The following is a 27,779-nucleotide window of genomic DNA, read 5'->3' on the forward strand; positions in this document are numbered from 1 at the left end:
TCTTGCTAATTCTATTAGTCCCTTAGCAAGGCAGTAGGGGTGAAGGGCAGGCAGCCCCCGTGGAGGATCCACAGTGAGGCAGCTGGTGTAGATGGACTCTCAGGTCACGCGGGGCCGCCCACTGGCTACTGCAGGTCACAGGTCACAGGTCACGGGTCATGCATTCGTTTCTCATCCCGCTACATGTAAATGAAAGAAACTGAGGCACGCTGGGGAAGGGGGCGTTTAGGTTCTCTCTGCTCTGTGTTTTGTGTGTGTGTGTGTGTGTGTGTGTGTGTGCGCGCGCGCGCGCCACTGCTTTGTGTTCCTTGCACCCTGTCCTTCCACCTCTCAGGGTGGGGGCTCATCTTGGCATCTGGGATATGCAGCAGACCTGGTGGGGCCCGTGCTCCTGGCTAGTAGCAGTTCTCCTGCCCTCCCGGCCTCTTGTAAGGGATCGATTACTTACCATCCCTCAGTTTCTTTTTTCATTTGGAAGGAAACCTGTTTAGAGCGGCCCCTCCTGGGACTGGGCCCTGGGCCGTGAGTGTGGCAGAGAAGGGAAGTCCAGATGCTGCGTGGCTGGTGCCCGGTTGCCCGTGGTGGGGGCCCAAGGCCAGGACTGCAGGGTTCTGCCCTGGCTCTGGCGCCCTGCAAGCACCAGAGGAGGGGCGGTGGTAACAAGAGGGGGACAGGAAGCCCTTCAAGCTAGGAGGGCAGATCCCGAGGACAGAGGGAGCCCGAGGGAGAGAATGAACATGTAGTGAGTCCTACTCTGCACCAGGCGCTTTGCTAGATTTTCTACTTACTGTTGACCCACTTAATTGAATTCTCATGGAGCCCGGTTAAATAAAAATTACTAATGCTATTTTCTGGATGAGGTGTGAAGGCCCAGAGAGGTGACGGTGGATGTGGGTTCAAACCCACACCTGTCTGACCCCGAAGTCCCGGTCACTGGGGCCTTGGGGAGGCACGCTGGCAAGGGAGGCCAGCCGCGACCGCTCTGTGAGGAGCTGCGTGGCCGGCGGCCGTAACGGGCGATCGGGTGATGTAGCCCGGGTCTGTATTCCCGTGGCAACAGGGCCGGTGATTTGGGAGGAACATGCCTTTGCCCCTGAAGTAGACTTTGTCACCCAAAGCCCAGAAGTCTGGAGCCCCACGGAGCCACGGGTTTCAGAGGTGGATTTATGCGCCAACTGTGTCTACGGACCGCCACCTTCCGTGCCTGCAGAGACCCCGGGTGCGGACAGACCCTAAGCCCAGCAGTCAAAGCCAAGGCATCCTGGGATGGCCAGAGGTGCTCTGGTTTGCTTGTTTTTTCACATGGAAGGCAGCTTGGGGGACATTGAAAGTCCGGGCATCAGTGGCCCCTACTGCAGTGCAGACGGCGCCCCCTGGAGCACGGAGCTGGAATAGGGGGTTCAGAACGTGCATTGATCCATTCATTTATGAATCACTCTTCCAGACTTAACTTTCTGTTGGACTCCTTGGGTTGGGCACTGAGTGAACGCATAGCGTGGAGTGCGCGGGCGTTGGCAGTGTTTGGCCCGCGCGGGGAGGTCGAGGGGGCTCCGGGAGCCGCTCCGAGAGCCCCTCCGGGCATGGTGGCATACACTTAATGCTCAGACCCAGGGCACTCTGCTGGGCTACCTGTATTTACAGATGGTGACCGGCTGTGTTAGTCCCACATGGCTGCCATCACAAAGCACCACGGACGTGGCGGCTTGGAAAACAAATTCACCTCCTCCCAGCTCGGGAGGCTGCAAGTCCAAGATCAAGGGGTGGGCAGGGCTGGAGTCTCTGCCAGCTGCAGAGGGCCGCCTCCTCCCTGTGTCCCCACGTGATCTTTCCAACGTGGGTGCACTCCGACACCTCCTCTTCCCACGGGGAACCTCATCAGATTGGGCTAGTAGTGCCCTCCCTAACGGCCTCATTTACCTGAGTCACTTCTTTAAAGGCCCGGACGCAGTCACATTCTGGGGTACTGGGGTTAGGGGCTTCAGACGGATTCTGGGGGACACCAGCCCCAGCAAACAGCACAGAGAACAAGAACAGTTGCAGAAGGCTCCCGGGCCTCTCCACAGGTGGCGCAGGCCCTGCAAGGAGAGCAGGTAGGTTCCCGGAGCCCCGGTGGTGCCGGCTCTCCCAGAGAAGGTGCAGCCTGGGGAGGGGCCGGGCCTGGTGCCACTGGGCCAGCCACTGGGACTGACGTCCTCCACATACAGTGAGGCCTCTGGGCTGGGATAATGGTTTCATATATCCGGGTCTCAGCTTGAAGCCGGGGAGCTGCCGGCTGCAGAAGGGCGGTGGGAACAGACCTGTGAGCACAGTCAGGCAGCACGGGGACACTGCGGGGAGGGCTCTGAGGAGTGGCAGGCTGGGCAGGTGCCTCTGTGAGCTTCGGCACGTCTGCCGTGAACCTCTGTGAGCTTTGCACTCCTATGGGGCCGGGGCTGCACACAGTCTCAGCTCTCCCTGTGAGTTGGCTTTCTTATGACAGAAATCCCAGAAGATGCCGTGTCATCCTTGGGGGCTCACTGAGGCCTGGGGCCCACTGAGGCCATGATGTCCCCTGAGGCTGGGGGCCCACTGAGGCCATGATGTCCCCTGAGGCCAGGGGACCCACTGATGTCTGGGGACCTGGGAGCCTGCTGACACCATGGCAGCAACAAGTTCAGATTTGGGGTCCTCGACACTTGGTTCAAGTCCCTGTGTTATAGGATCTTAGCCAAGTTACCTCACCTCTGAGCTCTGCTTCTCCATTTATCAAAGGGCATATCTCCTTCTCTGGGGTTGTGAGCATTAAAGGAACCGGTGTCTATGAGTGGTTAGCGGGGTGCCCAGGATACTTAAGTGTTTAGTAAATGAGTGTTGGCCATCAAGCCCCTCTCCTCGTTCTAAATCCTGTTTGCAGCCTCCTCTTCCAGGAAGCACTCTCTGGCTAAGCTCACAGGACTCTTATACGCTGAACCTGGCCTCATTTTGGATTCCCAAGTAGCTTTGGCTTGTTCTCCCGAGTGTCCTAGAAACATGGTCTCCGGAGCGAGGGCCTGCCTTCTGTCCTCCCCACATCTCTCCCGAGGGTCCAGAGCAGATTTCCACCTGCTGGGCCCTCTGCGGACCCAGCTGTCACGCACTCCCATGTCCTCACCAGGAAACTGTGCGGGCTCTGTGTCAGCTAGACACCAGGCAGGACCAGCATGCCAGCTACTCAGAAGCTCTGATGGAGTCGTGGCCTGGCTCTGCGCCCACAAACCCCCCTGGGAGGCTCTCTTCAAACTGCCACCCATCTGCCCATCTGCCCGGCTGTTGGGGGTAGGGGGGCAGCCCTCTCTTCCTGGGGCAGGTGACGGTGCCCGAGGATGGTCTGTGCAGAGGCCGCGTGTAAGCTGAGTCTTGTCATCCATCCACATAGTTGTGAACTCGGCAAATATGTATGCATCTGTGCCACGTGCCAGGCGCTGTTCTAGGCCCTGGTGATCTGCGGTGGGGAGATGGAGGAGGCTGTCCTGGCCTGGCTGGAGGGAGCTGGCTGGTGGGGCTGGCAGTCGGTAGAGGACGATATGCAGGCCAACCAGGAATAAGTGCTGTGATGCTGGAAATAACCAACATCTTCCAGTCCTTCTACAGCTTTCTCTCCCTCGTTTGAGGCATGCGTCTTGCTGTGCAGTAGGAGGAAGCTTTCTCAGCCCTCAGAGGTCCCACAGAGTGAAGACTGAACACACACGGGGCGCCCAGGGTCTGGGGAGGAGGGCACATCCAGTGGCACGTGGAGGAAACAGGAGACGGGCCCACTAGACAGAAGCACCCCAAGGGACCTGGTGCGTTGGCCACTGTAACTTCAGAATCGGGAACAAGTGTTATGAAGTAGGTCCTCAGTAAGTCCCGACGGGCTCCGGAGGGCCAGGCGGGGGTGAATGGATGTGGACGTGCCAGAGAGGCGGAGCTCCAGGGTCTGTAAAGAAGCGCTTCTTGAGAACCAGAGTGTCCAGCAAATGAAAAGGGCCACTTGGTGAGGCAGCAAGGCCTGCAGCCTGGGAGGGTCCAGGAAGCGCCTGGAGGGCCTGTGCTGGGCCCACTGGACCGGGAACTTCTGATCCAGAGGGAGGTTGGACAAGGTGACCTCCACTGTCCCTTCCCACACTGAGGCTCTGCCTTTCCACTGCCACCTCTCCCCGGGCCCAGCCTGCCCGGCCTTGTGTCATGAACGCCTGGACGTTGCTGACAGACGGCGTCTGCGTCTTACTTGCAATAGGATTGTCCGTGAAGAAGGGCCCTGACTGCCCAGCATTAGAAGGGAAAGTCACTTGGAAATAGACTTCCCTTTCCTAGCCCTGCAGCTCTGTCCCCGTTTTATTTTTCTCTATCACATCGCCAACAGTAACATTGCTGGACCCCTCTCGTTCCACCAGTTGGCCAGTGGAGAAAACAATTAGCAGCATTGGCCGGAGATGTGGGCTGGAGGACGCGAGAGCCTCAAGGGCTGGGGAAGCAGGGGGGAGGCTGGGCCGGCTGGGGTGGCCAGGGCCAGGATGAGCATGCACTCATGTCGCCACACGTCGAGAACCTCCCAGCCCAAGCCCCACACCAGGTTCACAGGGCTGGTTTTCTTCCAACTGCACAGATTGCCCTTGAACACGGGGGTTCGGGTTGGGTTGGGCCTGAGCATTGTTCCCCTTGCCTCCCCTCCTCTTTGGGTCTCCCAATGGGCCTATGATGTACATACAGTCTGGCCCAGTATTGATTTTCTATTTCCAGGCCCTTCTTTCCAGGTGGCCTGGTGTTGCTACCTGTGGTGGCGTGTTGGTCTCAGAGGGAGGTCCCAGAAGGCAAGGGATGTGTCTGTCTCGTTCTTTGTGGGGAGCTGTGCTTGTCACCTGTGGGTGTTGTTGTTATGTTTTTTGGTTTGTTTTGATGTGTTTGGTGTTTTGTTTTTTGGCAACCGTGCCATCTCCTTGGGGTCTGTTGATTTGCGTATAAAATAAGAGCTCCGAAGAGAGGAGACAGTGGATGCACAAGGGGCTCTCCCGCGCGGAGCGTGGGACTGGGCATCCCAGATGTGCTTGCTCTGGACAGTTCCTCACTGCGCCTCCTGCCTGGGGAGTGATGTCACCCCCAGTGCCGCTGTTTATCCACTCATGTGTTTGTTCGATTAACCGCATTTATCGAGGACCTTCTGTGAGCCCAAGGGAGCAGACATGTGCATGCCATAAGGCCAGCAAGGAGGCCCCCTAATAGAGGTGAGAGGCAGTGAGGCAGAGGACAAAGGCCAGGGACCCTGGAGCCAGACAGACAGGGGTTCAAATCCCGACTCCAGCTTTTACGAGTTTTATGACCTACTTGAGCCCGTGGTGAGTGGAATGGGAAGGTCTATCTTCTAACACTGTAGTGAGGAGGAATTAAACTAGAGAATGCATTGTCTGCACCTTATAAATACGGGTCCCTTTCCCCTCGTCTGTGAGAGTTTAACAGGGGTGGCTCTGTGCCTGGAGGGCTTCACAGTGGAGGTGGTGGTTGAGCTTGATCTTCTAGCACACAGCAGTGGACCAGATGAGGATGGAGGGGACAGTCACTCCAGCACGCGGCATTTCCAGCAGGCATTCCCTTAACCCAACCCTAGTAAGGAAAAGGGCCGGCCTATTCAGAGAAGGAGGGCTCCCCTGTGCTGGGGGTGGGTGGCAGGAGGCAAGGCGGGGAGGGGGCAGGAACCTGGTGATGAAGGGCCTTGGGTGTCCAGCTAAAGATTTTGAATTTTACTGTAAACACCAGGGACATAATGGATTTTTTTTTTTTTAAGATTTTATTTATTTGAGAGAGAGAGAGCACGAGCAGGGGAGGGAGTAGAGAGAGAGGAAGAGAGAGAAGCAGACTCCCTACTGAGCACGGAGCCTGAACTGGGACTTGATCCCATAACCCTGGCTTCGTGATCTGAGCCGAAGTCAGAAACTCAACTGACTGAGCCACCCAGGCACCCCCGTAATCGAGGTTTTTAAGTGATGGAATCGATTTTGCCTTTTGGGATAATAACTTGGGGGGGGGCAGCATGGAAGCCAGGCAGCAGGTGAGGGGGAGAGGAGAGACAGCAGGGTGAGGACGGAGCTATAGGCTCTCAGTCATCGAACAAACGTTTATGGAGCAGCTCCCATGTGCCACGCATTCTGCAAAGATGAGTTAAGGAGGGTCCCTGAGGGAGACGGATACACAGAGAACACGGTGGGCGTGGTAAGTGCTCCGGAGAGGGGACAGAGGGCGAAAGGCCAGGGACAGGGCTCTCCTGTGTCCGCACAGATGCCCGTCACTCACACTGACAAGTCAACAGTACGGCAGGGGTTCCTGGTATTGAGATTGTCCAGGAGAGAGAATATGAGTTAGAACCAGGGGAGCTCAAGAAAGTATTTTGGAGTTGGAACTGACAATCAATTTGAGGTACAGATTGAGGGGAGGAGGGGATCCAGGCCCTCTAGGAGACACCTGCCAGGAAGGCGCTGGGCTTGCAGGGGCCAGGAATGGTGGTCCGGCCCCAAGCCGGGGTGATAGCAGGCCGAGGATCTGGCTGGGGGAGACTGCTGCCGGCTGGGACAGGGGTCTGGGCTCTCCGCCCCGCTGGCTGGGGCTCGCCTCTCCTTTCTCGAACCCAGCCCGGGGGAGGGGGACAGTTCTTCCCCATCTGCTCTTGGCTCTCTGAGCTCTCTTTTCAGATTCTGATGTTAATCTTCTCCCAGAAGAACCAGATTCCATGTCCGCTCCATCACCTGCGCCTGCTGCCTCGTTGGTGTCGTGGGGTACGGGGGAAGTGCTTTGAGGCTGTGAGCTCCAGGCTGCTGCCGGAATTAGCTGTCACCACGGTGGACAGCGGGTTGGCTTGGATGCCATGGAAGGGAAGGTGTTTGGTGAGCTGGAGGTGGGGAGGAAGTTAGGCAGTTTGTCTGCTTCACAGCTTCTTCCTGGGGGAAGAGGTGAGAAGAAGAAGGTTCAGGGCCTTCACAGAAGCTCTCAGAGCTTGCTGCAGTTGTTTTGGGGATGGAAGCAATCTGCAGTCTGCAAGGGTCCATACCAGCTGGTGTTTATGAGTCAGTGCTCGCCGAGTGCCAGGCCCTGCCTTGGCTTGACCCGTGCACACGGCCTCCTCAGGCCCTCACCTCCACCCGGGGTCAGGTCGGTGCACTCACGCTTCCTGATGGGCTGTGCACGGGCTCTTCGCGGTGCATCACTGCAGGTCCTATAAGGGACTGACACTGGTCCTGGCGGGCACTCCAGCACCCACCGTGGGCAGGTGGGCAGTGGGGAGACGGGAGCTGCGTGCAGAGAGGGCCTGTAGATCCACGGCGGGGAGAGAGTGTGTGGAAAGCTCCTTGCAAACACGAGGCACACGCAGGGCGCCGGGTGGCACCTGTGCTCTCACCGGGGAGGACTGCACGCGGATCCAGGCCACCCCGTCCTGCTTCTGTTTCCCTCCACCTTGCGCTGGGCCCCTCTGCACTCCCTGCCCCCACCCTGCGGCCTCGCCCCAGCCGGGATCAGATACGGCCTTTGTCTTTCTGCCTGGCTGCCTCCTTTCAGGGGATAAAGGCCTCCGTGTCTGGGGACACTGACAGTTCAGGGGACCCGCGGGGGCAGCTCTGGGAAGTCAGACAGGGCTCCCGCCTTTTCTCTCCACCTACTGCCCCTCTCCTCCGCCACCTTCCCGGAGCCCGGGCACCTCATCACAATGAAGTTCCAGGGGCCGTGGAGGAGGCTTCTGCCTGCCTGGGGAGCAGAGGAAACAGAGCAGAACGTGTGCCTCTTGGGGAAGCTCGGGGGAGGCCGGGGAGGGGGCTGTGAGCCGCAGGACCCCGGGGAGGCCTCCTGGCCTGCTCCTCCGAGTTCCTACCAAGACCAGCTGTGGGGTCCCTGGTGGCCCGTGCCTGCTGGCTGCTGGTGGTTCCTGGGTGGACGCCGGGGGCCCCATCCCAGGGGCGGGAAGGTGCACTCCTCACTGGCTTAAGGTGAACGGAGCCCCAGTGTGGATGACAGCGGGCCAAGGCCCAGCCCGCGGTGTGGCTGAGCACCTGCCGGCTTTCCCTGTCTGATCTTAGGTGCGTCTCTTAGAGGAAGAACCGGGGCCTTGGGGTGGCTCGCTTGTGCAGTCATGTTGCCGTTGAGGCAGTACTGCGCAGAGGCTGGGGTCGTGCTCTTCCGGGCTGGAAGACCCAGGATTTAATCCTACTTTCCCATCCTAGTGCTGTAACTTCCTAGCTTTATGACATGAGGCAAATGACTTGATTTCTCTCACCCTCCACGTTTCCATCAGTGAGGCGAGGTTAGTGATCTGCCCCGTGATGGTGAGTGTTGAGGGTTCAGTGGGACAATGCACATCAAATGACCAGCTGACTGTCCTGAACGTCATGCATCCATTCGGCCGGTGTGAGCTGGACGTCATCTTGGTGCAGGCAAGGGGTGGCTCACCACACTGTCCTGGGAGCCTGTGCCGGACAGCGTCCATCCTTTCCAGATACCTGGTTTCATGGGAAGTGGACCGACTGGACTTCCCTAGAGGAGGACAGTGGTCAAGCTTCAAGAAACCACAACACTCATTTTTATGCGTTCTGTATTTTTAAAGTACCAGGCACTCTTTCTAAGTGTTGAACATACAGCAATGAGCAAAACGGGGTGGGTGTGTGTGGATATTTCTACCTTTATGGATCCTGTAAGGCTCGTGTCAGGGAAGAAGACAAGGAATAAATCAATAGGTAAAATATAAGGCAAGTTGGATATTGGTGTCGGGAGAAATAATCAAACAAGCGAAAGGGAATCTAGAATGTCGTGGAGCAGTGGCGTGATTATAAGTGGTGTGGTTCTGGAAGAACTCACTCAGAAGGTGGTACTTGAGACAAGGTCTGAATCAGGAAGGGAGGGAGCAGACACAGCAGGGGGAAGCGTTCCAGGCAGAAGGAAGAGCAAATGCAAAGGTCCTGAGGTTGGAGGGCTCCTGCTGTGTTTGAGGAAAATCCCCTGAAAGGAATGTAGTGAAGTGAGCAAGGGAACAAGTGGTAGAAGCAAGGTGTGTGTGTGTGTGTGTGTGTGTGTGTGTGTGCACGTGCGTGTGCAGCATGTACAGGCACACAAATCACAAGGGGCCACACACAGTGCACCGCAATCCTGAGGTTAACCACCCAGAGTTCGTGCACACTCGGCAGGTATAGGGCTCAGCCCCAACAAGTGTGGGAGTCCCCAGGCCACCACACTTCTGACCACGGCCCCCTCAGTTTCCGTGAACAGCTTACAGAACCTGGCAAAGTGCCTTAGTTAGCTTCACTGGAAAGGAGACAAGTCAGGGCCAAGCAGATAAGGAGAGGAGCTCCACGTCCTCTCCCTGGGGAATCAGGCCATCTCCCTCCCGGCACACGAAGGAGGTCACCGACCACGAAGCCCCCCTCAGCATCCAGCGTTTACTGGGGTTTTGTGATTGAATCAGCGGCCTGGGATGGAACCCACCGAGCCCTCTTCCTCTCCCTGAGACCAGCAGGTCAGGCTGGTGTCCGTGGCCCGGAGCCCCAGCCCCTCCAGCGCCATGGCTGATCTACCCGCAGGACCAGCCCCCACCCAGAGCCACGAACCCGGCTGTGGGCCAAGAGCCCAAAGACACTCCTATCATTTGGGAAGTCCCAAGGGTTCACAGCCTCTGTCCCAGCAACCCAGGACAAGGACCAGACAGGTTATTATGGACAAGAACCTTGACGGAATCACGAGAACTTGGGTTTTCACCTTGAATGAGACGGGCAGTGAGGGGTAGGTTCCGAGCCGAGAAGTGTGATGTAATTTCGGTTTCAACAGGGTCACTCTGGCTGCTATGTTAGGAGTAGAGGCCGTCATTTGCTGAGAGGACCAGATTTAGGGGAGGAAGACTAGGAGTTCCGTTTTGGAGAGAAGTGTGAGGTGCCCGTCGGACACCTAAGCGCAGCTATGAAGTAAGCCGGTTGGCGGTTATGGCCGGAGCTTGAGCGAGACGTCCGGGCCGGCTGGAGGAGGTGTGGGTGACCGAGCCCGGGGAACTCGCTGAGGGGAAGGCGGCAGGGACAGGACCAGGGTGGGCAGCTAGCGGGGGGCTGGGGAGGAGGTGGGGCGAGGGAGGACCGGGCGCAAGCGCCGGGCCCGCGAGCCCGGGGAGCAGGGGTCAGCTGTACCAAATCCTGCTGACCCTTTGAGCAAGGGGAGAACAGGAGGTGAGGGTTTTTGTTGGGTGGAGCCGCCGGGGGCGGGGGGTCCTTGGTGACCTTGAGCAGGGAAACCGTGGTGTGAGTCCCTGGGAGAATGGGAGGAGAACCCCAGAAGCAACTGCTCTTGAGGGGTTTGCTGTGACCCGAGCAGAGAGGTGGGGTGGGGGCTGGGCCAGCGGAGAAATCGCCGCCCGCTGGTGTGCCATGTCTGTGGAGGGCAGCCAGGCTGTGTGGTCCCCAGCAGAGGACACACTGAGCTTCTCCCCTTTCCCTCTCAGGGGAGGCGGGAGTGTCCAGTGGCTAAACAGACAGCTGTTTAGCTAGCTGTCTCCAGTAACGGAGAGCCTATTTGGCTTAAATAAACGAGGCTTAAAAAGGTACTTGAAACTCAGTGATCAGGTGCATTTTCTGGATGGCTAAGCCAGGTAGATACAGCCGTAATAAAACCCTGGGCGGAGAGGTGGGTGGCGCCTTGTCCTTGACAGAGCACATCCTCACAAGGGCCCCGCCAAGATCGCTCTGTTTTATAGTCGGGTTGACTGAGGCTCAGAGCAGGAGGCCTGGCCCAAGGCCACCTAATTAGTACAGAGGTGGAGCTGGGGCCACGACCATGCTCACAGTCCTGCGTGCACACCCTCCCAGGGCTGCCCGATGCTCAGCCATGCCAGTTATAACCTGCTCTGACCCACACACCAGAATGCTTCGGGGCCAGGGTTTGGGTCTCCTGTGGAAGGTTCCATCCTCTGTGCCCCCTCCCCAGTGTGGCTCCCACAAAAGTAATCTGCTGTGAGTGAAGCACACAGTTTCCTGCCCTCTGCCCAGGACTTCCCTGCTCCTCCCGGCCGGCCCGACCCTCCCTTTCATTACCCTTACTTTCAGGAGATCTCGGAGCCCTAGAGTGCCCTACTACCGCACTTCCTCGGGCTTCCTGCACCAGCACTCCAGTCCTTGGGCTCCTTGGTGCTGATGACACCTATCGAGTTCCCAAAATCAAAAAGTGTGAGACATCCAAAAATGAAATAAGAAATACTTATATCATCTCCATTTTATAGATGAGCACACTGAGGTTCAGAGAGGTAAAGCATGTGGCCCCAGGCTGCACAGCAGAGCCAGCCACGGAGTCAGCCTGTTTAGCCACTGGACACTCCTGCCCGAGAGGGAAAGGGGAGAAGCACAGACTAGGAAAGGCTTCCAGAAATCGGCATGATTTCTCTGAGCCTCTGGTGTGCTGAGCCATGAGCAAAGAAATAGATGTAGTTGCCGCCCCAGGTGAACTCACAGCGGCAGACTCACTGAACATCAAAGTAGGAAGGGATCTCGGGGCTGTCGTCCGAATTGGGACACAGAGAGTGCAGAGAAACACCTACGAAGGGAAAGGGAGGCGCACCTTTGCTCGCGTACAAAAATAACATAAAACACACAAGTCAGCAGTTGGACACGGGCCCTGAACAGCCTGTCACAGCAAACACGTGTGTGGGGCGCTGCCACAGGCCCGAGGCAGGGTCCTCATCCTGCAGCTGGAGGGGGAAGTGCAGGGGTAGGAAATCACAGGACGTCGACCAAGAGCACTGACTGCCTTTGAGAAGGAACGAGCGGGAGAGAAGTGTCAGGTAAGGGTGAAATGCTATGGGGTGTGGCCCCAACTCCAGTGGGGGTTATCAGGAAGAGCTTCCTGGAAGAGGGGGTCATGTGGGTTGGACTGGAGAAGAAGACTTGGGTCAGCAAGTGAGGAGACAGAATGAGCAAAAAATATCTGTAGGGCGAGGTAGAAAAGAAAGAGCAAGTTAACTTTGGGGTTCAGTTCAATTCAGCAGGTTGAGAGTCTCCTAAGAGCTGGACATCCTTGCCAAGCATAAGGATGGATTACAAACAGCGTCTGTCCTCAGGGCTTGTTAGTCATGGGGCACGCAAGTACCCTGGGAGCTCAGGGCGGGGCCTCGGCCCAGGAGGAAGAGGTGGGAGCCAAGTGGCAGGGGAGGGGAGCTTGCAAGGTGGAGGGCTGGGGCGGGAGTTTCTGGAGGATGATGCGGGAGCAGCAGTGAGGTTGGGCAGGACCTGAGCTAATTTGAGCTTCCTCTGAAGTCACTGGGGAGCTACTGATGGTTTCACACGGGGTGGCGGCGATAGTAGATTTGTGTTTTAGGAAGATCATCCAGGCCGCGGTGCGGAGAATGGATTTAAGGGGCACAAGCTGGGGGCGGGGGAACCGGTCGGGGGTGGTTGCCATAGGCCAGGGGAGCAAAGATGGGGCTTCAGCAGGGGGAGGAGGTGCTGGGGGCAGGCATGACCTAGCTGACCGAGCTGTTTCGGAGGGGTGTCCGGCGCCAGCTGGCACGAGGTAAGGGAGGAGGGCACTGCGGTGAGTGCCCGATTGGAATGTGGGTGGAGAAGTAGCCGAGTCAGTGAGCAGAGGGACCAGGGCTCCGCGCTGAAGGTGCTCGGGTCACGGCAGCCACAGGGCTGGAGCCGGAGTCCCGGCTCTCACGGACTGAGCCCGTCTCGCATGCTGGTGAACGCTCCCTGGAGCCCCTGGGTGGGGCCCCTTGGCCGTTGTCTGGAGGTGGGGATCAGGAGCAGAACTGGGTGGGGGGGCTACGCACAGGTGTGACGTGTGGTTGGAGTGAGCATCTAGAGCGTCTGTCCAGGAATTCCTGGGTCCCAGGGGCTCTGGCTCCCCAGGCAGCAGCTGAGCCCCACCCGCGGCCTCCGGGTGAGAGTACAGGCTGAATCCCAGCGCCCTCCGTCCCGGGTTCCGCAGGGGCCGGGCATATCAGAGAAAGGCGTGGAGGCCACCAGCCAACAGGACAGTATGACTGATTACAGCAGGAGTCACTTAACCGTGAGAGACCACTCAGCACTCAGAGTGCAGAGCGCCCAGGGTTCAAGGGACCATCATGGTGGCAGGTGGGGTAGAGATGGCGCCCGCGGAGCCCAGAGAGCCCTGAGCTGTGCTCCTGGCGTTGCTGTCGACCGGCTCTGTGACTTTGGAGGATCCACATCGCCTCTCTGGGCCTCAGGTTCCCCGTCTGTGAAACGAGAGGGTCGGGTGACATCATCTTGTGGTCTCCTCCGGCCGTAACACTGCAGGACGTGGGAATGCAGTGGGACGGCGACTGTCCAGTTGGTCTATCCCTGCTCTCACTATCTTCCCTCGTCCAAAATTTTACCTTCTCTTGATTCCCGAGAACGTGAGAGCAGGAAACCCTCCGTCGTGTCTGCCTTCCCTTCCTCCTGCTTCAGCGTCAACCTGATGGCGGAGGACAGACATCTGCTCGCGTTGCTGGGAGCCGAGGCCCCTCCTCTGCCTTCGGTCCCCGTGGCTCTTCGATGGTGGACGTGGGGGGCCTGGCCGGGTGGGGCAAGGGGCCCACAGGCAGCCCGGTGCGGCTGTCAGGTCTGCTCACACTCACACTCTGTGCCTTTTCGGCCTTCCCGCCTCTGAGCCTGTGCTCATGCTGTTCCCTCTGCCTGGAAGGGCGGCCTTCTTGAAGCGGGGGAGACACCACAGCTCCCGTCACCTGCAATCTGACGATAAGCCGTTATTATGAAGGGTCATACAACAAATAACCTGCAGGTGTAGAGTTGTCATCCGCGGAGTAATAGCCGTGGCTAATACTTTAAAGCACTGACTGTGTGTGCATCTCATCTCTTGCTCACAACTGAACGCTGCCAACAGCCGCCCGGCCACAAGGGCACCAGCGCTGGAGCACGGTCCTCCCCTTTGGGGGCCACACCCTAATCAGGCTCCCGTCTTGCTTACTCTTCCCCCACCATGGGTGCAAGAGCAGTCTTCCTAAAGTCCACCCTTCCGTGGCCCCCATGGTCCAGAGGATGAGGACCATACTCCTCAGAATGACCTTGGGTGGCCGCCCCCACTGCGCCCCCCTCCAGGATTCTGACTTTTCCTGCCGTCTGGTGACGCAGCTGAAGACCATCCCCTCGGCTCCCACATTCTCCCAGCCGCCAGGTCCTGCTGATCCTGCGTCCTCCATGCAGGTCATACCTGCTCCGTTTCCCTCTATCCACCGTCTCTGTCCTAACATCCTCATAATTTCTCTCGTGGAGCCAAGCCACAGCGCCCCGCGGTGCCGGCCCCCAGCTGATGGCGGGGCGGTCTACCGCATGCTTCACTACTCCTCTCCAACTGTGACAGAATCCCAGCCCGTCCCACGACCCACAAGCAGGACCAACCTGCTTGTGTTCTCTCTCTCATCAGAACCACGTGCAGATGCCACCGTCCACCAAACACCCTGCCTCCGAGCCCTTGCCATGCTTATGCTCTTCCTGTGGGAAGCCCTCCACCCTCGCGGCGAAGCTCCCGTCTTCTGCTTAGGGACCGCCTCCTACTTTGCAGATCTTAGTCTCTGTGCTAGCCTCTCTGTGAGGCCTTCCTGGTCACCAGCCCACCCCCGCCCCCGGGCCAAATGGACTCTTTTTCTCTCTCTGTGCACCCGTGAAGCCCTGTCCATAGTTTGCCATGGTGCCTGTCACCCCCTGCGGCATTCATGCGTGACAGTCTGTACTCCCGGGTAAGGTCCCTGGGGAGCAGGAGGCCAGTGGGATCCCACTGCGGGCCTCCAGCCCCCAGCACGGTGGCTGACGCCTGGTAGGGTAAAGGTGTGTGAAGGGTAGAGGGGGTAAGTGAACAACCTGCCACGGCCTGACCCCAGTCCACCTGTCCTGTCATGTCCCATAAGCCACAAAAATGCGGCACCTTATAATTGCCAAGCACATGTCATTAGCAAGTACACTGAAGGGGATTATCACTTTTAATCCTGACCACCCTGCCCTTCCGCAAATACCCAGAGCTCCAGCCACGCCAGACTATTCCCCCCACACACCACACACTTCCCTGCCTTTGTCCCCGATGTTCTTTGTGCCCAGAATCGCTTCCCCTCCGTATCTGCTGGTGCGAGGCTTTGTCTTGCCCCTTACACAGTCTCTGCCCAGAGTCCCTCTTTCCTCTTCCCACCTTCAGAATTAATCATTTCTCTCCTAAACAGCAAAGCCGATGACTGGCCTGAGCCTTATCTCTTACTAAAGCTATTTATTATAAATGCCCCAAGAGCAAGGCTATGCCTTATTAATCTCCTTATCTCTGCGGTGCTTGGTAGAAACCCTGGCGCACAGTAGGTCCCCAAGACTTGTTGCTGATTAGTGTGGAATAGAATTGAACTGAACTGTTTAGCGTTCAAAGTTCTTCCAGGTTTGGAGGGAACCAGACGCAGAAAGCAGTCCGTGCAGGAATGGGTTGGAGCCTGGGGGCCTCAGCACGACAGGAACCCTTCCACCCAAGTCACGAGATTTCTTATGTGGATGGTGGAGGCACCCCTGTTACTATTAATGAATTTCTGAGTATCCCAACAGCATGCCAAGTGCTGAGTGGCATGCCCACGGCCGGGCTAAGCCTGTGCCAAGAGCGCCTTATGACGTTTCCTATGAATGGCTCTCAGAGCCCCGTGGGTCCTCGGAGAACCCACACCATCTCGAGAGGTGGAAGGCGCCGAACAGGCATCCGGTCTGGCCCGTGCGCTTCACGGATGAGGCATCGGGGGGCCCAGGAGGGAGGCAACGGCAGAGCTGGAGTCAGACCCGGTTCTGGTTTCCAGCCGATGTGTTTCCTGCTACCGTCTCTACTGCAATCTGCCCACACACCAAATTGCTGTGAGCGTTCCTGGTCGTCCCTCTTCCTCCATTCTGTTCAATTCAACAAATGTTTATTGTATCGCGTACCTCCTGCAGAGAGGCCCTTGCGGGGCTTCTGGGGCTAGACAGACGGGAGGACGAGGTTCCTGATAGTCTGCTGCCTGCACTGCGGGTGGAGGTGGGCGTGATGGGGTGCAGGGGGGGCCTGCCTCGAGCAGAGCGCGTCCGCATGCACACCAGTGGGCTCTCTTGCGGCCGCCTGCTCCAGGCGCCCACCACCCTGGGATCTGCCCCCCATAAGACGGGCTCTAGAAGGTGGGGCTGGTACTTGCCCCCCGGGGCCACCTGCCCTCCCTCAGAACCGGTGTGAAGGGCACGCCCAGTCCAGTTGGCCGGCCCATGTGAAGAAGGTGGGAGCAGGAGAGTACCCAGGCTCGGGAAGGGGAGGGAGCCTCTTCCACTTCCTTCTGGAAGGACACAACTCACGTCCTGTGCAGTCCCGTGCTTTTTCGGCTCTAACAGAGCTGGGGTTTCAAGAAGGGGGTTTCAAGAGACAGAGGCTGGGAGGCCCAGGCCCTGAAGGCGGGTGTCTGTTGAGAAGCCGAGGAGGAGCCCCGTCCGTCTGTCAGCAGCCTGGGCTCCCCCAGCCCCTCCGCAGGAGCGGCCGCCCCTCCCCGTGCGCTGGCTGCCCAAGCACCATCTCGGGAATGCCAGCGCTCTGCTCATTTGTGGGCCTTGCAAATACTTTATTGGCATCTCGGGGTGTTGAAAGTCATGTAATTATGAGCAGAATTTATATGTCGCCAGGGCTGCTGGGGCGCCCTCCCTGCGTCTCCTTCCAGGCACTGCAAATATTGAAGGCTGGCTTAGAAAAGAATCAAACCTACCCGCCTTTATATCTATGCACCCTGTAGATAAGGTTTTAATTGAAAATTGGTTCATCTGTTCCCTCTGCCTAATGACAAGCTGCCCACATTGACCCTGTGGCACCGGGACCAGAGCCCAGCGCCTGCAGGCGAGAGCGGGGTGGGTCCCGTGAGGGGCTGCCAGGGACTCTGGCTGCCTCCGTCTCCCACATGCACCTCTGGGCCTTCTTGTTTCTTACCCAAGAGTCGGTGCTGTCCTTGGCGGGCAGGGCTGTCCCTTCCCTCCCTCCTTCCTCCCATCCCGTGGCGTCCTGCAGTGGGGGCAGGACCCAGCTCACAGCCTGCTTCCTCCTCCCTTTGCCCCGGGGCGCGCCCCTCCCAGCTGGGCAGAGCTCATCACTGTGAGTCAACACTGTTCCCTTGTCTGCCCCGGTGCCTGGAGGCCTCTCGCCCCCCACCCCACCCCGGGACACACAGTCTAGTCCTCGCCAACCTGCTCTGGGCCCTCCTCTCCTGGGGAGCCCCTGCAGTAGTGACCATCCTTGGGACTTGCCTCCTCCATCAGGCCGGAGCATCCTCCACCCTCTAATTCCTCCTCACCCAGCAGGATGAGGCAGGACCCGTGGCCTGGAGGCAAGGGGCTGGGTCGTGGGCTCAGCCTGCCCTCCCCAGGGCCTCCTGGAAGGTGGGAGAGGCAGGGGTCAGCTTGGCTGCCCGGCCAGGCAGGCCCGGGGCGGGGGTGGGGGGGTGCCCCCGGCCTCCGCCCTCAGCCACCCTCTCAGCCCCGGTCACACGTCCTGCTGTAACATGTGGGCTCTACAGTAACTCCCCGCCCGAGAGCAGGAGGAAAGACTCACTTCCCAGCTCCAGCGGGCGGCTGTGAAATATGATTTCTGAAGTGTTAATAATGCACCACGTTTGGATAGCACTTTACATCTTGCCGAGCGGCTGGCTGGGCTGGGGGGCTGGCTGCCGGCTTCGCTGCAGGGCTCCTCAGGACCACGGGACTGCTCCTGGTGCCTCAGTTTCTCTTTCTGAAGCAGCGACGGAGGGCTTCAGACTTGGCCTCCTGCCAGGGCCTGGAGGTGCCGCCCCTTGCCACCTCACCCCTCGCCCCCACCTGCACGTCTCCTGCAACGTGCTCCCGGGAAGCCCCCAGCACTCCTGCCCTCACTCATCAAACCCTCATCACGCGCCTGGTGTCGGCAGCGGTGACGCCGCCTTGGGGGCTCCGCAGCTTGGCAGGGGTAGGGGCGTGTGTCCCAGCCCCACCCTCCCCTCTGCTCCTGCGGGCGGGGTGTGGGCGGGCTGCCGGGGCTTCTGGGGATCCCAGCTAGCTCGCTTCTGTGGACGTGGAGGGGAGCTGTCTTTGCTGGTCTGCTCAGAGCCAGTAGGCCTTCTGGGTCCTGGACCTCCCAAGACCAGAACCTTCCAGCCTGCCCACTCCAGCCTCTGTGCCTTTCACACGTGTGTATGAAAGGACCCCCCTGTCTTCGTTGCTTCCTGGGGCTTCCCACAGACCTAGAATATTCCCGTCTGTCCCTGTCACCGAGCCCTTTTCCACCTATCGCTTCAGAGGCTTGGAAAATCTCTCCATCAGGGCGCCTGGGTGGCTCACATGGTTAAGCGTCTGCCTTCGGCTCAGGTCATGGTCCCGGGGTCCTGGGATCGAGCCCCGCATCGGGCTCCCTGCTCGGCGGGGAGCCTGCTTCTCCCTCTCCCTCTGCCTCTCTCCCTGCTCATGCTTTCTCTCTCTCTCTCTCTCTGTATCTCTGTGTCTCAAATGAATAAATAAAATCTTAAAAAAAAAAAAAGACAATCTCTCCATCTCCCAGCCCACATCCACAGTCACCGCTTCCAGGAAGCCCGCCAAGAGTAGAGGGAAAGAGAACACGTGTAGTGTTAGGACGGGTGGCCGCACGTTCCGCCGCTACTCCCACCCCTGACCTGCTGGAGAACCAGATACTGCCCTCTCTGCCGCGTCGGCCCCTGAAAAGTATGTGGGAATTCTGTTTCCGTAAAACTGTCCTCGTTTTTAGACCTGGATTTCTGGTTTCCAGAGGCCCTGCTCTGCCGCCGTCTACAAGGGCTCTGGACCTCAGTGTCCGCACCTGCAAATGAGGCCGTCAGAAAGGCGGTCACCAGGGCCTTACTCTGATGACTCTCCTTCCAACAATCCCCTGGCGAATTGTTAGGTGAAGAGAAGAAGCCCTTTGATAAGCACGTAATTGCCTTCCAGCCGATTGACGCCTTCAGGCAAGCGGGGCGCTTGCCTGTGCTCTGTGACGTCTTCCTCCACGGCTCCTGCCCTGGGCGGGCTCTGGCCGGTGGGTCTGGCCCTGACTGAAAGCGCCCCGGGGGGGGGGGGGGCGGGGGGCCGGGGCCCCCCCCCCCCCCCCCCCGTCCTCCTGACTCCTCCCACTTCTCACTTCCTGGGAAGACAATTCCTCACGAAGTTTTCCCGGCGGGTTGCCCTGCCGCTCCTGTTCAGCTGACACTGAGCTGACGAGTTATTAAAAACCCTTCATTATTATTCTGTGCTGTCTCTCTCCCTCCTCCCTCCCTGCCCTGCCCCAGGCTTGCGAGGCCCTTGGCTGTCACTGAGAAATGCCTGGAGGCCCCTAGCCAGGCAGAGGCAGCCTTTTCCACCCCCCCCCCCACAGATTGCGCCCCCCAAGAGCAGCAGCAGGCCAGAGGCCACGGGTCCCGCCCAGGCCCAGGGACTCTCGCACCTGGGTTCCCCATCCTGCTTTGGCAGAACTCGGGGAGCTGCTGTGGGCATGTGGATGCTCAGGGCATGGTCAGAGCGGAATCTTGGTTCTGGAGACATTTCCACGGTGTGCACGTTCCAGACGACATCTGGGACCCGACGCTTCCTCCCGTGGAGAAGGAGTGACAGGGCAACTCCATCATCCCACTGTCGGCGCTGGGGGTCCAAACCTGGCCCATCCATCACATGTGCCAGTAATCAGGTCTGGCTGCAGCAAGAACAGAACAGAATGCTCCACTCCTGTCCCAGCCTCATCCCTGGGGTCCCGGGGGTGGGGCGCAGGGCCCCCCGGGAGAGGCCCCACTCCGGAGTCAGGGGGCAGACAGGCAGGGCCTCCAGGCAGCTCAGCACCTCCACGGCACCCTCCCCACTTCAGGGCCTCCCCTGGCGCCCCACGAAGGGCCGTAGGCCCTGTGTCTGGGCCAGACATCCAGGGTCAGCCGTGCATGGGAAGACGTTCAGACTCCATTTACATTGTCCGTGGATTTCTGTCTGCTCAAGTTGCCTCTCGAGATCGAACTCACTCTTCCTGGGGGCTCGGCATCAGGGTCCTCTCGTCCTGAGCCTCAGCCTTGTTCAGCCCCTCTTCCAAGGGCAGAAAGCTCTGGACAGCTGACTTCCAGACAAGAGTAAGCATCCATAAGTAGCCCGAGAATTTGTGCGCCCACATGCCCACCATGACTTGGTCCCCAGGTTGAGCTGAAGCCTTCGTTTGCCCGAAGCATTGTCACCACCTCACTAGAGGCGTGCGGCAGAAACAAACCGAAGCCATCAAGCTCCTCTTCATGCAGCCTTCCGTGGAGCTTCATGAGCTCCTCCAACGGGGACATGCTCTTGGCTTCTCCTCTGCGTCTGGCCGGTCCTGAGGCGGACACAGAACACAGAGCGAAGAGACAAGTGAGCAAGGAGTTGAGAAGGGCTCGTGTGGGAAGCTGAGGGGGGCACAGGCCAGAGTGGCTGGTCTGGGTGGGATGGGATGGGGAAGGCAACACTTCCTTTACAATCCCTCTGGGAGGACTGCCTGGAGGGGGAGGATGTGAAGGATGCTAGGAGCTGGCGGGGTCACAAGCAGGAAGGGAAGGTGCATCAGGGACAGTGGCCGTCAGGACTGGGGTGGGTGCCGGCCAGAGCCAGGGCTTGGGGCTGACCCAGGCTCAGTGCGGGCACTGGGGTCAGCAGGGGGTCAGGCCTGAGCGGGTTACCGTTAAGGGTAGGGGTTCACGTTTGATTTATGCACTCGTTGATTCACTAAACCTCTGTTGATGACTTTACTGCTGCTGAGCAGGCACTGAGGGGATTTGAGAGGCTGGGTTCTAGTTGGGGTTCGGGGTTGAATGGCTGCTCGGATTAGGTTCTGGTTGGAACTAGTGTTGGTGTCGAGGTGGGCTGGGGGTCGTGTGTGGGGTTGGTGTGGAAACGAACACAGCCTGGTGTGAGGCTTCTCCGTCCTCCCGGGCTCTGCTCCTGGGCCCTCCCTCCCGTGGCTCACCCAGGCTCGTCTCTGCTGCCCGACGCCCCCCTGGACGGACTGGAATCTGTTCAGTGACAGCAAACCTCTGATAGCCCTGCCAGTATCAGCCCCGGCTCCTGGCCTCCAGCCCCCCTTCTGCCTTCCCTGCCTTCCGGCCGTGGTGGGCCAACTCCCGCTCCTGCTGTCCCTCAGCTCAGTTCTGGAGCCTCCGACCCTTGCCCCTCCTTCTCCGTCTCCCTGTCCCGGCCACTACAGGTGAGCCACCCCCTCCTTGCACCACTGCCCACCTGCCCCGGGCTCTGTCCCGTCTCCTGTGCTCGGCACCTGTCTGTCTTCCGTGCAGTTGTCAGGGTTCTGAACAACATGTCCATATCACTCCCTCCCTCCCTCCTTTGGCCCATTTCCCAGGGTCCTCCGGTCTGCCCTTCTTCCTCTGCTCACTGCATTCGGAGAACCTTCTGCCGCATCCCTCCCCGTCCCTGGAGAAATTTCTTCTCACGGCTCGTCATCAGTCCTGTGGGGCGGGCGCTCAGAGGACACCTGCCCCTTCCAGCAGCCCAGCTAGGGGCCGGTGGTTTTGGGAGGAGAAGTCATTTCCACGGGATACGAGGTGTCAGGGACTGCCGGAGGGAGGGCACAGAGTAGGGACGTGTCTCTCCTTCCCTTGATTCATTCCTGAGTGGAGCAGTGAGCGCCCCCCAGGTCATCCTTCCCCTCCCTCTATTAGCCCCATGCCGAGATGTCAGGCGGTGGCCCCATGAAGTGCCAGGATTCCAGGGGAGGCTTGGGAAGGAAGGTCTAGAATTACCTGAGCGAAAGCCTGACTGCTCCCACTGCCACCTTCCGTTTCGGAGAATCTGCACACAGACCGGCTGAGGGCCGGGTTTCCAGGGGCCTCTCTGGGCCCCACAGTCCTTCCTGCCCTCCGCCCCCTCCTCTGTCTTTCCCTCACTCTTGGGGCCCTCCTGTGCTCCCATGAGAACCTCTTCCCACCCACCCCATCCATCCTTGGGCGGACGGTGAGCTTGACTGGCTCTGATATCCAGGGGAGGCATAAGATGCTTGTTGGAATGCACGGCGCCCCGGCCCCCTCACAGGGAGATAATCGAGGGGGAATATTGGCTCATCCAGGAAACGAGGTGCTAAATTTGTTGTGAGATTGGTGTCACAAGCAATCAAAGGGAACTTCTCCCCATCGAGGGCTGGGCAGTGAAATGAGGAATCATTAGGTTATTGCAGAGACCAGGGACAGCGGAGGTGGAGGAAGGAAAGACCCCTCCCCTTCCCCCATTCCCCGGGCAGGGGGGGGGGCAGCACAGGGAGAGCAAAGAGGGAAGGAGAGAATCAGATGCAGGGAGGGTGGGAAGGAAGAGGCAGGCTGCTTTCTCCAACAGTCCCTACAGCTGCGTGTCCTACCCTCTTTGCCACAGAAGCCATCAAGCTCCTCTTCATGCAGCCTTCCGTGGAGCTTCATGAGCTCCTCCAACGGGGACATGCTCTTGGCTTCTCCTCTGCGTCTGGCCGGTCCTGAGGCGGACACAGAACACAGATCGAAGAGACAAGTGAGCAAGGAGTTGAGAAGGGCTCGTGTGGGAAGCTGAGGGGGGCACAGGCCAGAGTGGCTAGTCTGGGTGGGATGGGATGGGGAAGGCAACACTTCCTTTACAATCCCTCTGGGAGGACTGCCTGGAGGGGGAGGATGTGAAGGATGCTAGGAGATGGTAGGGTGACTGGCATGTACACAGGTTGCTCCCTGCCTTCTGTTAAATCCCCACCTCCTTCAGAGCTGCTCTGGTTTCCACATGCTTCGGGGTCCCAGGAAGAGTTGTCGGTATGCACAGCCTCGAAGAGAGGTCTCTCCACGGATCCTTGTCGTGGACTCCCAGTTGGCCACCACCACTGCGTTCCCCGCCAGTGTCCTGTAAACTTCCGGGATGAGTGGCTTGGGTCTCCCCTTCCCCTGTCCTTGGACATTTGTGTCCCAGGTGACAAGCAGACTGAAGCAGGCAGGACGGGAGAGATCAGGAGCAGACAGACCCCAGAGTTTGCAGCCCCGGAGGCCCGTCTCCGCTGTGCTGGCGCGGCCCACTGAAGGCCACCGTATTGGGACCATATTGGGACCCCGCTCCCACAGCCGTTAATTACAGAGCCTGCGCCTCTGGGCTCCCTCGGCTCCTGCAGCAAATTAACATTCCAGTGCCCCTCGCACGTAGAGGATGAACCAAGTTAGATGGATCGATTCAGCAGCCGGTTGGAGCTGCTTTACTTTACACAGGATTGATCCAGGTGACCCCAACTTGGGGCCTCCAGAAGCGCCTTTGCGGGAAATCTTTTTAATGGAGATTAATTGGAAAAGCCTAGAATGTCCTAGTTGTGGTGGCTACGTATCAACACTCGTGTAGAGATGTACAGTAACGGAAACAAGCTCACAAGACACGTGAACGCAAACCAGGACACATGTACCCCCCAGCACACGCGCATGCACGCATGCACGCACGCATGCACACGCACACCAAGTAGCCGCCTTGCACCTCCTGACTCACCCGGCGGGGCTGACACTCTGCAGCGCTGCCTCTCGGATCCGCCACCACGTCCACTTTTGTCTTCCTGAATCCAGACCTCTCTTTTGTGTCTGTCCAGTCTCTCTCAACAGCGTAGAAGTTCTGGAGGGAGGGGAGAGGAATGCCCAGAAGGAGAAAGTGTTTAATTTTTAAAGAGATATAACCTTAGCTCCGATTTCTTTCTGTCCCTGAATTCCAGCCACTTCCGACTGCTCACTGGTCTATTTCCCCGTCTTGGCTCAGGCTGTTCCCTTTGTCTGGAATGCCCTCCCCCAGCTCCCTGGCTGTTGAAACCCTCTTATCGTCAGGGCTCAATGCACTTCTAGTCAGTAAGTGTATATTTATTGAATATCCGCTGTGTGCCAAGCAAGGCCTCCAATGTCCAACCTGTATGAGTGGAGGAGGCCAGAGCTCACAAAGGCTGACGCGGTGTGGGTCTCGTCCCACGGGGAGACCAGGGTGCAAGTCAGACATGTGAACCATGCAGTGTTTTCAGTGCTCTAAGGTACTCCCCTGCCTGTCTGTCCTCCATCATCATGCTGTGCTGCCCAGATGGTCGGATACGTCTCCTAGACTGTAAGCTGGGTGGCAGGACCAGCCCAGAGCCCAGGACGGGGCTTGCTATGCGGTAGGTGCTAACGACACGTTTATGGAACGAGTGGGTAAATATTGAATTGAATTGCGTTGACTTTGGGCTTAGTTGCTTTATCCATTAACTGTTAATTCAGATACTCAAACAACAGGCGTTTATTGAGCACCTACTGTGTGCAAAGCACTTTTGTACTGGTCGCTTTGGAAGGGATGTGCATGTAAGATTATATCTGTTGTCTTAGAGAGTTTACAACCTAGTCTTGTGGAAAAGGAGCCAGAATAAAATACAGTATTGCTATAGACTAAAGCTACGGGTCTAAATCAACACGATTATATGTTCAGCCCCCATCGCTGACTTGTTGAGTTTCATGATTAATTGCCCTGGGACAGAAGTTTTTCTCATATCTTTGACTTCCGTCCTAGACCGTTTTTTTGACCTGTTCTTTCTCTGTCCCTGTACTTTGTGCAGAATTTCTTCCTTTAAACTTTGGTACGCCAAACCATTTCCGTCCACCTTGATCGAACTGTTATGAATTGATTATTTGATAGGTGTGCGTCTTAAGTAAGAGGAGAATGTATGAGGTGTGTGAATGGAATCCTAAAGCACCAGAACTGAAAGAGACCTTAAATACCACCCAGAGTCCTCTGGAATACTGCTGACAGGCAATCATCCACCCTTATCTGAACACCTCGAGACAGGGGGAGCACATGGCCATGTGCTAGCGGAAAGTTCTTCTACGGTCACTAATGTCGGGTGTGGGGGCTCGTAATGAAGGCCCGGGAGGGGGTTCCGGGGAGGCACCTGTGTCTGCCAAGTCAGCCTTTCTCAGAGACACTGGTGGGGAGCGGGGGCCAGCGTGGAGGCACCCATCCACGCCCCGTGCCTTCCGCCTGGCTCCTCGAGTCAGACAGTCCATCTGGAGGTGCTCGAGAAATCTGTGAGGTCATCTGTGATGAAGAGTTCCCGGCTGTGGAAGGAGATAAAGTCTAACTCCTGGCAATGCTGGGCTCTTTCTTTCTTTTTAATTTTGAGGGGAGGGGGGCATGAGGGGTGCAGGGATACGATAAAGCTCGTTCAACTTAGACATGGACAGGTGTCCTGAGGAGCCCCTCCCTGGTGAGAGAAGAGCGAGTGTCCTTCTGGCTCTCGGGGTCCGGGTGAGGGAGGGAATGCCCCCCCTTACTCCTGCCCGCCCCTCCCCAATCTTCTGGATTTCTGAGTCGATGCTATATATTCTGGACACCATTCCTGAAAGTGCCAGGAGCCTCTCGGAGAGGGTCTGGGGAGCAGCCTGCATTTCTTCCCGGGCTTCGAGCCTGCTGGGGGGTCTCGGGGGTCCCATTCTGGCTGCTCTCAGACTGTGCTCGGAAGGAGCCACGTTCATGGGAGGGTAACAGAACGTTTCAGCCAGCAGAGGAGTAGAGCTTCTGCTTGTCCGGGGTGGGGGGCGGGGGGAGGCCCTGTGCCTGCGTGCCGGAGGGCCCCGGGGCAGGGGATGGGGCTGGACCCCAGCACCGGCAGGGTGGTGGGAGGTGAGGGCTGGCAAACCGACCCCCTCTGGCAGGCACCCCGGGGCAGGGGATGGGGCTGGACCCCAGCACCGGCAGGGTGGTGGGAGGTGAGGGCTGGCAAACCGACCCCCTCTGGCAGGCACCCCGAGGACGCCTGTGGAGGGAGCCGGGTGCTTCAGTCCCTCGGGCCATCTGCTCTGTGGGGAGAGGCCAGGCCTTGAGTCACCTCATTCTCTCCCCTCCCCCTCCTTGGCTAATCCTATCAGAACCCCCTTCCCTTTCTCAAGGATTTTACTCCTTTCCGTTGACCTAAATGCTCAAGGCCTTCAGATGAGGCCGGACGGTGGCCTCAGACCCCGCCCCTCACCGCCGGCCCCCGGCCTCTGTCCTCTCCCGGATGTCCCATGATTCCTCCCGCCCCTCACCCCCCGGCTTTACCCATCTTCCCGGCCTCTTTTCTGTAACTGGCCTCTCGCTGCCCCATTCCCTCCCTTCGCTTAGTGAAGGAGGGTTTCCAAGTAAGGACTGGTCGCCCCTCCTTTGCTCGGCCACGATGCAGGACAAGCAGGGTCTGGGCGGCCTGCAGACGGGGCCTGGGTAGCTGGGGGGCTGGCTCGGAAGCCACAGAGGGGGGCTTAGACACAGGTCCACCCCGAATACCTGTCTCCTTTTCTGACCCTCAGTCCCTTCAGATAAAGGCGTTGGATGGTGATCACGGCCCTGTCCCGCTCTGACCTTTGGACTCTCTTTCTGATGTAATTTTCTTGTTTGCCTTTCCGGTCTTGTTCCCTTCGCTCATGCCACGGCGACACCTCAGCTCCTTCCTTCCCGACCCTTGAAACATCCCTTCCTCCCCCTTCCTGCCTCCGACTTCCTCTTCATCTGCCTTGCTCTCTGCTTTCTGTCCTGTCTGCCGTCACTGTCCGTGTCTCCGCTCCTTTTCCTCCCGCTCCGTGGGCCTGGGGACTGCTAGGGGGCAGCAGGTGCAGGACCGGGGGCTGGGGGGGCAGGGGCCGAGGGGCCGCTTCCTTGGCTGCCTTCCCCCCAGTTCCTGGTGCCTGGCTCCCTCTCGGCCTCTGGCTCTGTGGCCGTCCCGGCCCCTGATGTCCTTCTGCTCACCTCTCTGTGCGTGTCCTCTTACCCTGTCTCCTATCGGAGACGAGTCCTTGCCAGCCACCTGCCTCCTCTCCCGCACTGCCCTTCCCTTGCCCACTGAAGCCAGATTGAAATTCGGTTTCTCAGCAGAACGTCCATCCTCCCTGCCGCCCCCCCTTCCCACTCCCGCTGTCATACCTGCTCCAGCCGACCCCACTTGGGCTCTCCGGGCCCTTGTCCTTCCCATAAAACATTCTCAGGGGCCCCTGCCAGGGCACATTTGCATAGAGTTGTCAGATCAGGTCTGGCCCGGGCGTCACCGGGCTGGCAGGACAGAGGGGCTGGAGGTCCAAATGGGAGCAGGGGAGGGGGTGTGTTTCCAGCTGCACCTGCCAGTCTTTGTTAGTTCAGGAGCTCAAAGTCTTGTGAGTGGGCCTGGGCTGGCAGGTCACTTCAGAGACCAGGACTGCCTGCCTGCCCTCCGTCCTCCCTTTTCCCGTGAACCTGGTGGAGGGGAGGTAAGGAACGCCGATGGGGAATGCAGTGCAGGGGAAGCAAAGAATGTCCTTCCTTCCCTCTGCTGGGTCACCATCTGGGTCTTCTGAGCCGCTGTCCTCATGTCACAAACCCACAGACCTCCCTTGACACCTGCTGGGAGGAAGTGCCGGGGTGGCGCAGGTGCACCGCCCGCCCCCCCCCCCCCCGCCCCACAGTCCAAGAGGGACGGGCCCAGGGCTGAGTCCTTGGAGGGTCATTGAGGTCTGGCTGAGGCCGCAGGAGAGCCGGCGAGGCCGTAGATTCTTAGAACATCAGAGCCAAAAGGCCCTTAGGGGCCAAGTATTCGGCTCCATCGCTTTATAGTTTAAGGAAGCTGAGACCCAGAGAAGTCAAGTGACCTCCCCAAAGTCACACAGCCAGATGGGGGCAGAGGCAGGACCACATAAGCCCACATCTCCTGACCTCTGGCCCAGGGCGCGGCTGTCCCTCCCCGGCAAGTGGTGCTGGGCCCATTCCCCTGCCTCTTTCAGATTTCTGTCCCTGCTTTTCCGTGACCAATCCAGTGGCCCAGACCAATAAACTCATGCTCCCTGT

General features: G+C 58.7%; 1 protein-coding gene and 1 long non-coding RNA gene across 6 annotated transcripts in view; one reads left to right on the forward strand and one right to left on the reverse strand.

Annotated features, from left to right (window-relative positions):
- Window positions 1–27,779, forward strand: part of KIRREL1 (kirre like nephrin family adhesion molecule 1) — a 90,179-nt gene that overhangs the window by 35,382 nt on the left and 27,018 nt on the right. The window lies entirely within an intron of this gene.
- LOC141371699 (uncharacterized) lies at window positions 22,348–23,546 on the reverse strand. Its single transcript, XR_012376855.1, has 3 exons — window positions 23,472–23,546; window positions 22,704–22,847; window positions 22,348–22,455 (listed from the first exon to the last, which is right to left on the reverse strand). It is a non-coding gene; the product is annotated as an uncharacterized lncRNA (long non-coding RNA).

The sequence above is a fragment of the Callorhinus ursinus genome, unplaced genomic scaffold (genome assembly GCF_003265705.2).
Source record: "Callorhinus ursinus isolate GAN/ISIS: 27379988/994484 unplaced genomic scaffold, GSC_fseal_2.0 scaffold88, whole genome shotgun sequence".
Lineage (NCBI taxonomy): Eukaryota > Metazoa > Chordata > Mammalia > Carnivora > Otariidae > Callorhinus > Callorhinus ursinus.